The sequence below is a fragment of the Oncorhynchus tshawytscha genome, linkage group LG33, assembly GCF_018296145.1.
Source record: "Oncorhynchus tshawytscha isolate Ot180627B linkage group LG33, Otsh_v2.0, whole genome shotgun sequence".
NCBI classification, from domain to species: Eukaryota; Metazoa; Chordata; class Actinopteri; order Salmoniformes; family Salmonidae; genus Oncorhynchus; species Oncorhynchus tshawytscha.
This window is the reverse complement of record NC_056461.1, coordinates 20,991,314-21,003,354: the sequence shown is the minus strand read 5'-3', so window position 1 is coordinate 21,003,354 and position 12,041 is coordinate 20,991,314.

Sequence of the window (12,041 nt, the reverse complement as noted above, 5' to 3'; positions counted from 1 at the left end):
ACATCAACAAGGGATCATAGCTTTCACCTGGAGTCACCTGGTCAGTCTGTCTTGGAAAGAGCAGGTGTCTTTAATGTTTTGTATACTCAGAGTATACAGTATTTATAGTTGAAGTCGGAAGTTTACATACAATTAGATTGGAGTCATTAAAACTTGTTTTTCAACCACCCCACAAATGTCTTGTTATCAAACTATAGTTTTGGCAAGTCGGTTAGGATATCTACTTTGTGCATGACACAAGTCATTTTTCTAACAAGTGTTTTCAGACAGATTATTTCACTTATTATTCAATGTATCACAAGTCTAGTAGGTCAGATGTTTACATACACTAAGTTGACTGTGCCTTTAAACACCTTGGAAAACTCCAGAAAAGGATGTCATGGCTTTAGAAGCTTCTGATAGGCTAATTGACATGCTTTGAGTCAATTGGAGGAGTACCTGTGGACGTATTTCAAGGTCCACCTTCAAACTCAGTGTATCTTTGCTTGACATCATGGGAAAATCAAAAGAAATCAGCCAAGACCTCAGAAAAAAATTGTAGACCTCCACAAATCTGATTAATCATTGGGAGCAATTTCCAAACGCCTGAAGGTACCACGTTCATCTGTACAAACAATAGTACGCAAGTATAAACACCATGGGACCACGCAGCTGTCATACCGCTCAGGAAGGAGGCTCGTTCTGTCTCCTAGTACTTTGGTACTTTCACCTTGTGAAGATGCTGAAGGAAACAGGTACAAAAGTATCTATATCCACAGTAAAAACGAGTCCTATATCGACATAACCTGAAAGGCCGCTTAGCAAGAAAGAAGCCACTGCTCTGAAACCGCCATAAAAAAGCCAGACTACGGTTTGCAACTGCACATGGGGACAAAGATCGTACTTTTTGTAGAAATGTCCTCTGGTCTGATGAAACAAAAATAGAACTGTTTGGCCATTAATGACCATCGTTATGTTTGGAGGAAAAAGGGGGAGGCTTGCAAGCCGAAGAACACCATCCCAACCGTGAAGCACGGGGGTGGCAGCATCATGTTGTGGGGGTGCTCTGCTGCAGGAGGGACTGGTGCACTTCACAAAATAGATGGCTTCATGAGGAAGGAAAAGTATATGGCTGTATTGAAGCAACATCTCAAGACATCATTCAGGAAGTTAAAGCTTGGGTTTTCCAAATGAACAATGACCCCAAGCATACTTCCAAAGTTGTGGCAAAATGGCTTAAGGGCAACAAAGTCAAGGTATTGAAGTGGCCATCACAAAGCCCTGACCTCAATCCTATAGAAAATCTGTGGGCAGAACGGAAAAAGCGTGTGTGAGCAAGGAGGCCTACAAACCTGACTCAGTTACACCAACTCTGTCAGGAGGAATGGGCCAAAATTCACCCAACTTATTGTGGGAAGCTTGTGGAAGGCAACCCGAAATGTTTGACCCAAGTTAAACAATTTAAAGGCAATGCTACCAAATGCTAATTGAGTGTATGTAAACTTCTGACCCACTGGGAATGTGATGAAAGAAATTAAAGAGGAAATACATAATTCTCTCTACTAATATTCTGACATTTCACATTCTTAAAATTAAGTGGTGATCCTAACTGACCAAAGACCGGAAATATTTACTAGAATTAACTGTAAATATTTGAGTATATCTTTTCATGTGACAACACTGAAGAAATTACACTTTTCTACAATGTAAAGTAGTGAGTGTACAGCTTGTATAACAGTGTAAATTTGCTGTCCCCTCAAAGTGAGTACACCCCTAAGTGAAAATGTCCAAATTGGGCCCAAAGTGTCAATATTTTGTGTGGCCACCATCCTTGTCCGGCACTGCCTTAACCCTCTTGGGCATGGAGTTCACCAGAGCTTCACAGGTTGCCACTGGAGTCCTCTTCCACTCCTCCATGACGACATCACAGAGCTGATGGATGTTAGAGACCTTACACTCCTCCACCTTCCGTTTGAGGATGCCCCACAGATGCTCAATAGGGTTTAGGTCTGGAGACATGCTTGGCCAGTCCATCACCTTTACCCTCAGCTTCTTTAGCAAGGCAGTGGTCGTCTTGGAGGTGTGTTTGGGGTCATTATCATGTTGGAATACTGCCCTGCGGCCCAGTCTCCGAAGGGAGGGGATCAAGCTCTGCTTCAGTATGTCACAGTACATGTTGGCATTCATGGTTCCCTCAATGAACTGTAGTGTTGTCACATGAAAAGATATACTCAAATATTTACAAAAATGTGAGGGGTGTACTCACTTTTGTGATATACTGTGTATATATATATATATATATATATATTAGCGACTCTCAGTCGGGGTCTCAACCTACTGTTGAAAATTACAATAGTAGAATACACAAGTTGCAATTGTGATATTTGGTTGTGCAACAACAGTTTTTCTCTTTAAATGTCAGTCACTGACAGTCACTCAATTAGCCATATCTGCTGACAATTTTTAGATTGGTAAATTCATCTAGCCAGCTATCTAAACCTGTAGTAATCGTTGCCGAATACTGACCGGCCACTTAGGGCATGTGCCCAGGGGACCTGACCTCCGTGGGGTTCCCCTTGAATTTTTTTAGTCACTCTCACACAGATATCACATTAACATGACATAAGTCATAGCAAAATGTGTAGAACGGCAGAAAGCTTGCTTTAAAACTGCAACGTTTTCTCTACATCCCAATGCAAAATGTATAGAATTGCAGGAAATTAACTTTAAAATGTTCTCCCTGCTGTCAAGAGGGTACCACTAAAACAATTTGCCTGCGAGATGGGGGGCCCCCCAACCAAATCTCGCTTAGGACCCCCAAAAGGCTAGGGCCGGCCCTGGTTATCAGGAGCAAGGCAGCAGCAGCATAGTAGCAACTGTTTATTCATGTCTGCACATGTACACACACACTCACAAATGAGATATGCTGAGACAGGTATCTCCCATTGGGGGAGGGAGGGAGGGAGGGGGGGGGAGGGAGGGGGGGAGGGAGGGAGGGGGGAGGGAGGGAGGGAGGGAGGGAGGGAGGGAGGGAGGGAGGGAGGGAGGGAGGGGGGAGGAGATTTATATTCTCATCCACTACGGGAGAGGAGGATATCACGCTACCTTGTTTGAGAATGTGATGAAAGAGTTGAGCTAATGTGTTTGTGTTTCTGGATTAATTTATGACCCCTGCAGCTGTGCAAATAGCAGTGTTGAGCAACATTCCTCACTGCAAAGGACAGGCTGTGTTTCACTATCATAACAATAGACCATCACTGTATAATTAATCTGAGGAGCATAAAATGTGCAACGACTTAAAATTTCTTTTGAATACATTCATCATAGGTCTCAATGCGTTGCCCAGAACACCACAGCATATCGACAGAACAATGTTAGATATTATAATGGAGAAGGGAGAAGGAACTTTACTGCAAAGGACTCTGAAAGCCCTTAACCAGAAATACTTTATAAATAGGTTGTTGTAACATTGGTCTTATTCTACATTGGTAACATCAGTTTGATCTTTGATGTGGAATTATATGTAAGAGAAACATTTATACATGAGTTGTCATCTGCATGAATGGACTGACACAAGTAGTAACAGTAAGTACTGATCATTTTGTCCTTTACATGTGTAGAATTATGTAAACAAATAAACGATATATGTTGATATGGACACAATTATTATGATGACTCAGTATTACCTAACACAGGAAAACAGTGGCCTGACTTTTAGGGTAAATTATCTTCCTTGTCTTTCTGTACACATCAAATCAAATCCTTAGTTTGAACAATTTCAGCTAATTCATTCAGCATGGACCTCTCTGGTGTCCTAGCACTGCTTCGGGGCACATGCAGCTCATCGCTGCAAACACATGAACGTTTATTTACTCATCCCAGCCTGCCTTCATCAAGCGGGAACCAGGCTTTGATATTCATTACAGAGCAATTTGCTGGTAATATCTCAGCCAACGTTATGACTGTAATTATGTCTGTCAGTCAAACCAGGCTTTTAACATAATTGAGTCATAAGGAATTAGCATAAAGTCCAATTTGTTAGATTATGTGTGAATTTTGAGAATGATAGAAGTGAATGACAATGACTGGGAGGATATTTGACAAATTACTTGACAGAGGATCATTTACGGACTTAAACAGACACGCACTGATGTACAGTTAGCGCAAGCATACACACACGTACACGCACACACGCGTACGCACACACACACACACACACACACACACACACACACACACACACACACACACACACACACACACACACACACACACACACACACACAGCGTTATGAGGGCCAGAGGCTTCTGTTCCCACTAAATAAAGACAGAATGACAATACTGTACACTAGGACTGCTGATTTGCTGACATGGCTGGTTTGGCCAGTCTACACGCACATCTTGTAAACCATATGTACAGCCTGAGGCCATCAGTACAGTAGGTGTCAAATTGTGGTGAAATGCCATGCTCCAGTCCCATGTGTGCCATTCACATCATTTTCAGACCTGGAAGGGAGAGACTTTGGTCCGGTGTAATACAGTGATCCTCTGGAGGCAGCCGAGCGCAGAAATCCAATTTGCTCTGTGGAAGTATTAGCCTCCTGTGTTAATTCTCTCTGAAATGACTTCCATTGGATCTATCTGCTGAGCGGAGAGACTGTGAGGGAGGAGGGGGCTGCTACTGAGCCTTGTGTTGGCATGGGAACTGGGGTGGACATAAGCCCAGCATGAAATAAATGCATCCAGCGGTCACCAGTTCAGACACCGAAACACCCCTAAGAGCAACCTTGGGTTGTCTTCTCCTCCTAGTGCAGTGATGATGAATGTGATGAATTACTGATGTTCTCTCTTTTCTGTAGCATTGTAGTCAGAGCATTGGAATGCCTTGAGCAGCCCAAAAACATGCTAAAAGCATGATTGTAATGACACGCACATTGACGTAACATGCTTTCATGTGTGTCTTAGCTGCACGCATACACATACATTCACAAAGAGATACGCTCTTGGACTCACTTCAGATAAATAATAGGAAAGTTAGTCAACCACATTTGAGGCTTTCATGTTAGGCAGAGTCTGTCCATTTATATGTGGCTCAGGTGAAGAGTTAAACTCGACTTCTAGTCGTTTGTGGGATTAAGCCATCAAACACATCAATCACATATACAGTTGAAGTCGGAGGTTTACATACACTTTAGTTGCAGTCATTAAAACCTATTTTTTCAACCACTCCAAAGGTTTCTTGTCAACAAACTATAGTTTTGGCAAGTCGGTTAGGACATCTACTTTGTGCATGACACAAGTCATTTTTCCAACAATTGTTTACAATTATTTCACTTATAATTCACTGTATCACAATTCCAGTGGGTCAGATGTTAACATACACTAAGTTGACTGTGCCTTTAAACAGCTTGGAAAATTCCAGAAAATGATGTCATGGCTTTAGAAGCTTCTGATAGGCTAATTGACATGCTTTGAGTCAATTGGAGGTGTACCTGTGGATGTATTTCAAGGCCTACCTTCAAACTCAGTGCCTCTTTTCTTGACATCATGGAAAAATCAAAAGAGAAATCAGCCAAGACCTCAGAATAATATTTGTAGACCTCCACAAGTCTGGTTCATCCTTGGGAGCAATTTCCAAACACCTGAAGGTACCACGTTCATCTGTAAAACAATAGTACGCGAGTATAAACATCATGGGACCACGCAGCCGTCATACCGCTCAGGAAGGAAACTTGTTCTGTCTCCTAGAAATGAACGTACTTTGGTGTGAAAAGTGCAAATCAATCCCAGAACAACAGCAAATGACCTTGTGAAGATGCTGAAAGAAACAGGTCCAAAAGTATCTATATCCACAGTAAAACGAGTCCTATATTGACATAACCTGAAAGGCCAAAGCCACTGCTCTGAAACTGCCATAAAAAAGCCAGACTACGGTTTGCAACTGCACATGGGGACAAAAATGATACTTTTTGTAGAAATGTCCTCTGGTCTGATGAAACAAAAATAGAGCTGTTTGGTCATAATGACCATCGTCATGTTTGGAGGAAAAAGGGGGAAGCTTGCAAGCTGAAGAACATCATCCCGAACGTGAAGCACAGGAGTGGCAGCATCATGTGGTGGGGGTGTTCTGCTGCAGGAGGGACTGGTTCACTTCACAAAATAGATGGCTTCATGAGGAAAGAAAATGATGTGTATATATATATATATTGAAGCAACATCTCAAGACATCAGTCAGGAAGTTAAAGCTTGGTCGCAAATGGGTCTTCCAAATGGACAATGTTCCCAAGCATACTTCCAAAGTTGTGGCAAAATGGTTTAAGGGCAACAAATTCAAGGTATTGGAGTGGCCATCACAAAGCCCTGACCTCAATCCTATAGAAAATCTGTGGGCAGAATGGAAAAGGTGTGTGTGAGCAAGGAGGCCTACAAACCTGACTCAGTTACATCCACTCTGTCATGAGGAATGGGCCAAAATTCACCCAACTTATTGTGGGACGCTTGTGGAAGGCTACCTGAAATGTTTAACCCAAGTTAAACAATTTAAAGACAATGCTACCAAATACGAATTGAGTGTATGTAAACATCTGACCCACTGGGAATGTGATGAAAGAAATTAAAGCTTAATTAAATCATTCTCTCCTCTAATTTCACATTCTCAAAATTAAGTGGTGATCCTAACTGACCTAAAACAAGGAATATTTACTAGGATGAAATGTCAGGAATTGTGTATTTGGCTGTATTTGGCTAAGGTGTATGTAAACTTCCGAATTAAACTGTATCCTCTGCCTTGAATTAATCTGTATAAATATATTTGCCCAGATATAGCTCTCATCAATATTCAAATTCGTCCATCTTCTCCTAAACTCATTGCCAGTTTTCATCCAAGCAAGCGACTCTGCTGCGAGGTTTACCCTCTGTCTTCAGCAGACTGTAATATAGATGGCAACCTCATCATGTCTCAGCAGGTCTCTCAGAGCTACAACCACAGGCCTGTAGTCTTGTCTCTGTAAACAGCGGTGTGGAAAATCCATCCAGTTCTCTTCCACACTGTTGGTGATTCATTTGACACAGGAAGTTTCCGGGTCTGCTATTTCCTGTCCAATGTACCTTAAGCCAGTCTGATATTACTGACGACTTATTGAAATGAGACTCTTCTTCTCCTTACATCTCTGAGCTCATGAGCTCATGGTCACATTAAAATGACCCCCACTCAACAACATCTGGTATACACAGTATGCATGGATAACTGGTGCTAAAATCAATAATTTCTAATGGAATGGCTTAAAATGCTTAGCTTTTATTTGGGCGGCAATGTTCTGTAAAACAAACCAAAGCTGTGTAAATGCAGTACAATTATAGGGGTTTAGCTGAGCAGTAATGTAATTAGAGTGTCTGTGTTATTTTTGTCCAATAGGTGACACTGTTGCCCCATAGTCAGTTGAAGCAGACAGTTCTCTGGTTCAACACCAGAGGGAAGCAGCAAAGTGGACTTGGCAATATCTGCAGCACTTGATGTTGACTACGAGAAAGCAGCTCTCACACATCTCAGATATAGTCAGCAAGGGAGGTGAACAATCATCTGAATTGTGGTGTGTTTTCTGAGTCGGATCTCACAGTATGGGGTGGTAGGTACCCTAGTGGTTAGAGTGTTGGGCCAGTAACTGAAAGGTTGCTAGATCGAATCCCAGAGCTGACAAGGTAAAAATCTGTCATTCTACCCCTGAACAAGGCAGTTAACCCACTGTTCTTAGGCCATCATTATAAATAAGAATTTGTTTTTAACTGACTCATCTAGTTAAATAGATAAATATGTGGCCAGTTTACTGTGCAAATAGAACAGTCTTTTCAACATCCACCTGAAAATTATTGAGTTTGTTCGAGCAGTATACTGAAAAGAAAACGTTATATACTCAGAAAACAGATAAGCCATTCCTCAATGTATTCCCAATAGTGTAATGGAGACACTACAATCTAAAGATTCAAATCAACGTCACAAACTGAGGTACAGCTAACAGTATCTATTGTATCACAATAGAGCTAATATGATCTACTGGATAGATCTGCATGGGGTATGCAACTTTAAAACGGCTAAATAGGAAAAACTACAACTACTTCCATTACTTTTTAAGAAGACTACAAGCTCACTTCAACTAATTCAAAAGGAGGACCATTAAAACAATAAATGCCCTATCATAGCTACACTCAACTTATTGAAGAGAAGCTTCACTAAGAGCATAGAAACACTCCATCCACATCCAATCAGAAGCAGTGATCTTTGTTATGGTTGGGGAGTGCAATGAGTGCAGAGCTAGGACTGAGCTGCTGTTGCTTAGTAAAGGCCTGCCTCTACTAGGCTGGTGATAGTGATCCCTGAACAGATGAGATTCCTTCGCCCATATGGCTGCCCTCTGGGACTCCTTTGTGCTGTGACTGATGGGCTCGCGTTAATGCCTGTGAACTTTATGAGCTCTTTCTCTTCCAACCCAACCCATAGTAGCAGCTCCACCCATCCCTCTGCTCTCTCCTTTCAAAGGAGAGCCCACGTTGTCCTGTCAAAGTGTGCCTTTCGTTTTGTACACAAATGCCCCACCCGCCCTCTACTCTATCCCCCCTCCTCCCCTGCACCCCTCCACCCTGCACACTCTCTGGTCCAGACTTTGTGTTTGTGAAAAGGACCGTCTCAAATGTCCTCTGCAGCCGCGGCAGCTGCTCCTGGACCTCACCATTCTTTCAGGGCCGAAACAAAAGGGGGGGTCTCAGTGAACCTTTGTGTTGTGCCCCTCCTACACACCCCACCCTTTGACAAGGGTGTAAGAGTTGTGGCTGCATCTTTTGTGTGAGCTTTCTTTCTTTTTTTGGGGGGGGGGGCTCCACATGACCACACAACCACATTAGCCATCTGATCAGTGCCTAGACCAGCGCCTCCCCTCCATGGGGCCCTCGTAAGCCCCTCGAGGCCCTGGCTCAGCCTGTTTACACAGGCAGCACTCAGAGCACTGCTAGCGAGCACAGGCTCCCCAGCCTCCTCAACACACCCTCACACACACACACAGCAATGATATAGAGCTGAGGAGAGAGATGTGTATGTGTGTGGGCGGAGATCTGCCTCAGCATCGTCTGGTTGAGGAGCCGTGTTTTGGCAAAAGTTGACAACGTGTGTCAGCACTAGGGTTGCAAAGGGAGGGCATTCTACTGGCAACTTTTTAAGTTCACAAGTTTTTATTTTACCTTTATTTAACTAGGCAAGTCAGTTAAGAACAAATTCATATTTACCCCTGCCTTGTTCAGGGGTAAGCAACAGATTGTTTTCCTTGTCAGCTCAGGGATTTGATCTAGCAACCTTTTGATTATAGGCCCAACTAGGCTACCTGCCAACCAGTAACCTACCAGAATTTTTGTATCTTTAAAAGATGTTATGTAATCTATCAAAATACTTCTTGTGGCTCTTTTGGGTACTTCAGATTATCACAGGTGTCTGTAATGATCTCTAGCCCCCTTTCTGGTCTTATCACATGTCAAATACTGTATATGAAATAATAATACTAAAATAAAAAGCTGTAAAACATCCTAAATATAACCATCGATTTAGTGAATACCATTGGTGTTTAATATGAGGGTTTCAGCGTTACATTTATTTTACACACTTTTATTTATTTTGCTACGTAAAATAAGGATTTGTTGTCAATGTTTTTTTTTTTATTAATTAGGGTTCTTTCACATATTCTCCTATGATCCAGATCCTGGAGCATTTAGTACCCTTATCTGTGCTATGAAGCATGTGTGAAACGCAAACAAAACCTGGCTGAAAGGAATCCTGGATCTGCATGAGTAGTTACCGGTAACTGAGCTCCATGGTTACAGCACTAGACATGACAAAGCTAGAAACATCACCACGCCTGATTGTAGCTGCTCTGTGTGGGAGATAGTGGTAGAGTAAACAAGGAAGAATTTCAAGTACAGGCACGCAAGGATGGAACTGAAGAGCAAATTGTAACGATTTGACGAAATGATAGTGATGCAGTCATGGAGCTGACCTTTATTATTTACATAATCAGAAGGAATTACCATATCTTTATGTGGTGAAACATATGATAATTAGTTATCAGATTAATTATGAATTCAAACAGGGTAAAGCCATCCACTGGTGATTTGCATATGAGCAGCTGAGAAGGAGTGGAAATGTGTGCGTGTGTGTGTGAGTGTATGTGTGCACACGTTTATTGGTAAGGGTCCTGACCTCTGGTCCTCTGACCCCAGCAGCAGATTCATGGTAATAAGTGATATTAGCATAACCAACAGACTAGAGGACAACATATCACTACAGACACAGCCAGCTGAGCCTTACATCCCACCAGACACAACTACCCACTGGGCACAGACGTTAGTTCAACATCTAGCTTTGATTTACATTTGAGTTTGAGTTTTCAACTAACGTGAATTCAATGTGAAATCAACAAAAAATGTCACCATGTCATTGGATTTTAGTTCAAAGTTGGGTGAAAGAAAGATGAAATGCCCTTTGATTTTTGTTTGCAAATCCAATGGATTCTTTTGATTGAAATGATGTGGAAACAATGTTGATTCAACCACTTTTTGCCCCATGGTTAGTTTCATCCGAACTACCACCATAGCAGGAATAACACATTGATTCCTAAGGTAACACTTCAGAAACAGCATTATTGTAACGATCTTCTTCGGGAGAAAGAGAGAAGGACCAAAGCGCAGCGTGGTAAGTGTTCATAATTTTAATTAAAGAAAGCACTGAATCACTACAAAAATAACAAAATGAATGACCGAACCAGTCCTGTCTGGTGACATACACACGTAACACAAAGACAGAAAATAAACACCCACAAAACCGAGGGGGAAAAAGGCTACCTAAGTATGATTCCCAATCAGAGACAACTAACGACACCTGCCTCTGATTGAGAACCACACTAGGCCGAACACAAAAACCAACATAGAAAAACAAACATAGACTGCCCACCCCAACTCACAGCCTGACCATACAAAAACAAAGACAAAACAAAGGAACTAAGGTCAGAACGTGACAATTATTCCTTTGATACTTCCCAAGCACAACTTTAGATTATATGAAAAGCTTTACCCACATAGTTCAATCCAGATAAAACAACTTGACAAGAGGATGCAATGTTTACACTTTGTTGGGATGCTATAAATGCATATGGCGAGCAGAAGCAATGCCCAATGATGCAGTGGTGGAAAAAGAACCCAATTGTCATACTTGAGTAAAAGTAAAGATACCTTAAAAGTGAATGACTCCAGTAAAATAATACTTGAGTAAAAGTCTAAAAGAATTTAGTTTTAAATATACTTAAATATACTAAAGTAAATGTAATCGCTAAAATATACTTAAGTATCAAAAGTAAAAGTATAAATCATTTTAAATTCCTTATATTAAGCAAACCAGACAGCACAATTAAAAAATATAGGTTTTTACGATAACCATGGGCACAGACATAATTTACAAACAAAGCATTTGTGTTTAGTGAGTCCGCCAGATCAGATACAGTAGGGATCACCAGGGATGTTCTCTTGATAAGTGTGAATTAGACAATTTTCCTGTCCTGCTAAGCATTCAAAATGTAACGAGTACATTTGAGTGTCTGGGAAAATGTAAGAAGTAAAAAGTACATTATTTTCTTTAGGAATGTAGTGGAATAAAAGTAAAAGCTGTCAAATATAAATAGTAAAGTACAGATACCCCCCAAAATTACTTAAGTAGTACATTAAAGTATTTTTACATAAGTACTTTACACCACTGCAATCATGTGCAATGAGATAGCTGCAGTTTATGGGATTAAGATGATCAAGTAAAAAGGTGGCCAATCAACTGACCATTTAATCATACCAATCGACTGTCCCCTAAAAATAGAACCAAATAGAAACACAGACTTCCTGCAGACTAGTGGTAATGGAGGATTCCGATGTCTGTAGCCTGGGCAACAGGGCGGTCTAGAACAGAAGCCCAATCTGACCCCCCATCACATCCTCTTCCCTCAGCACCATCTGCTGCTGCTGCTGCTCCTGGGGCGTCGTCA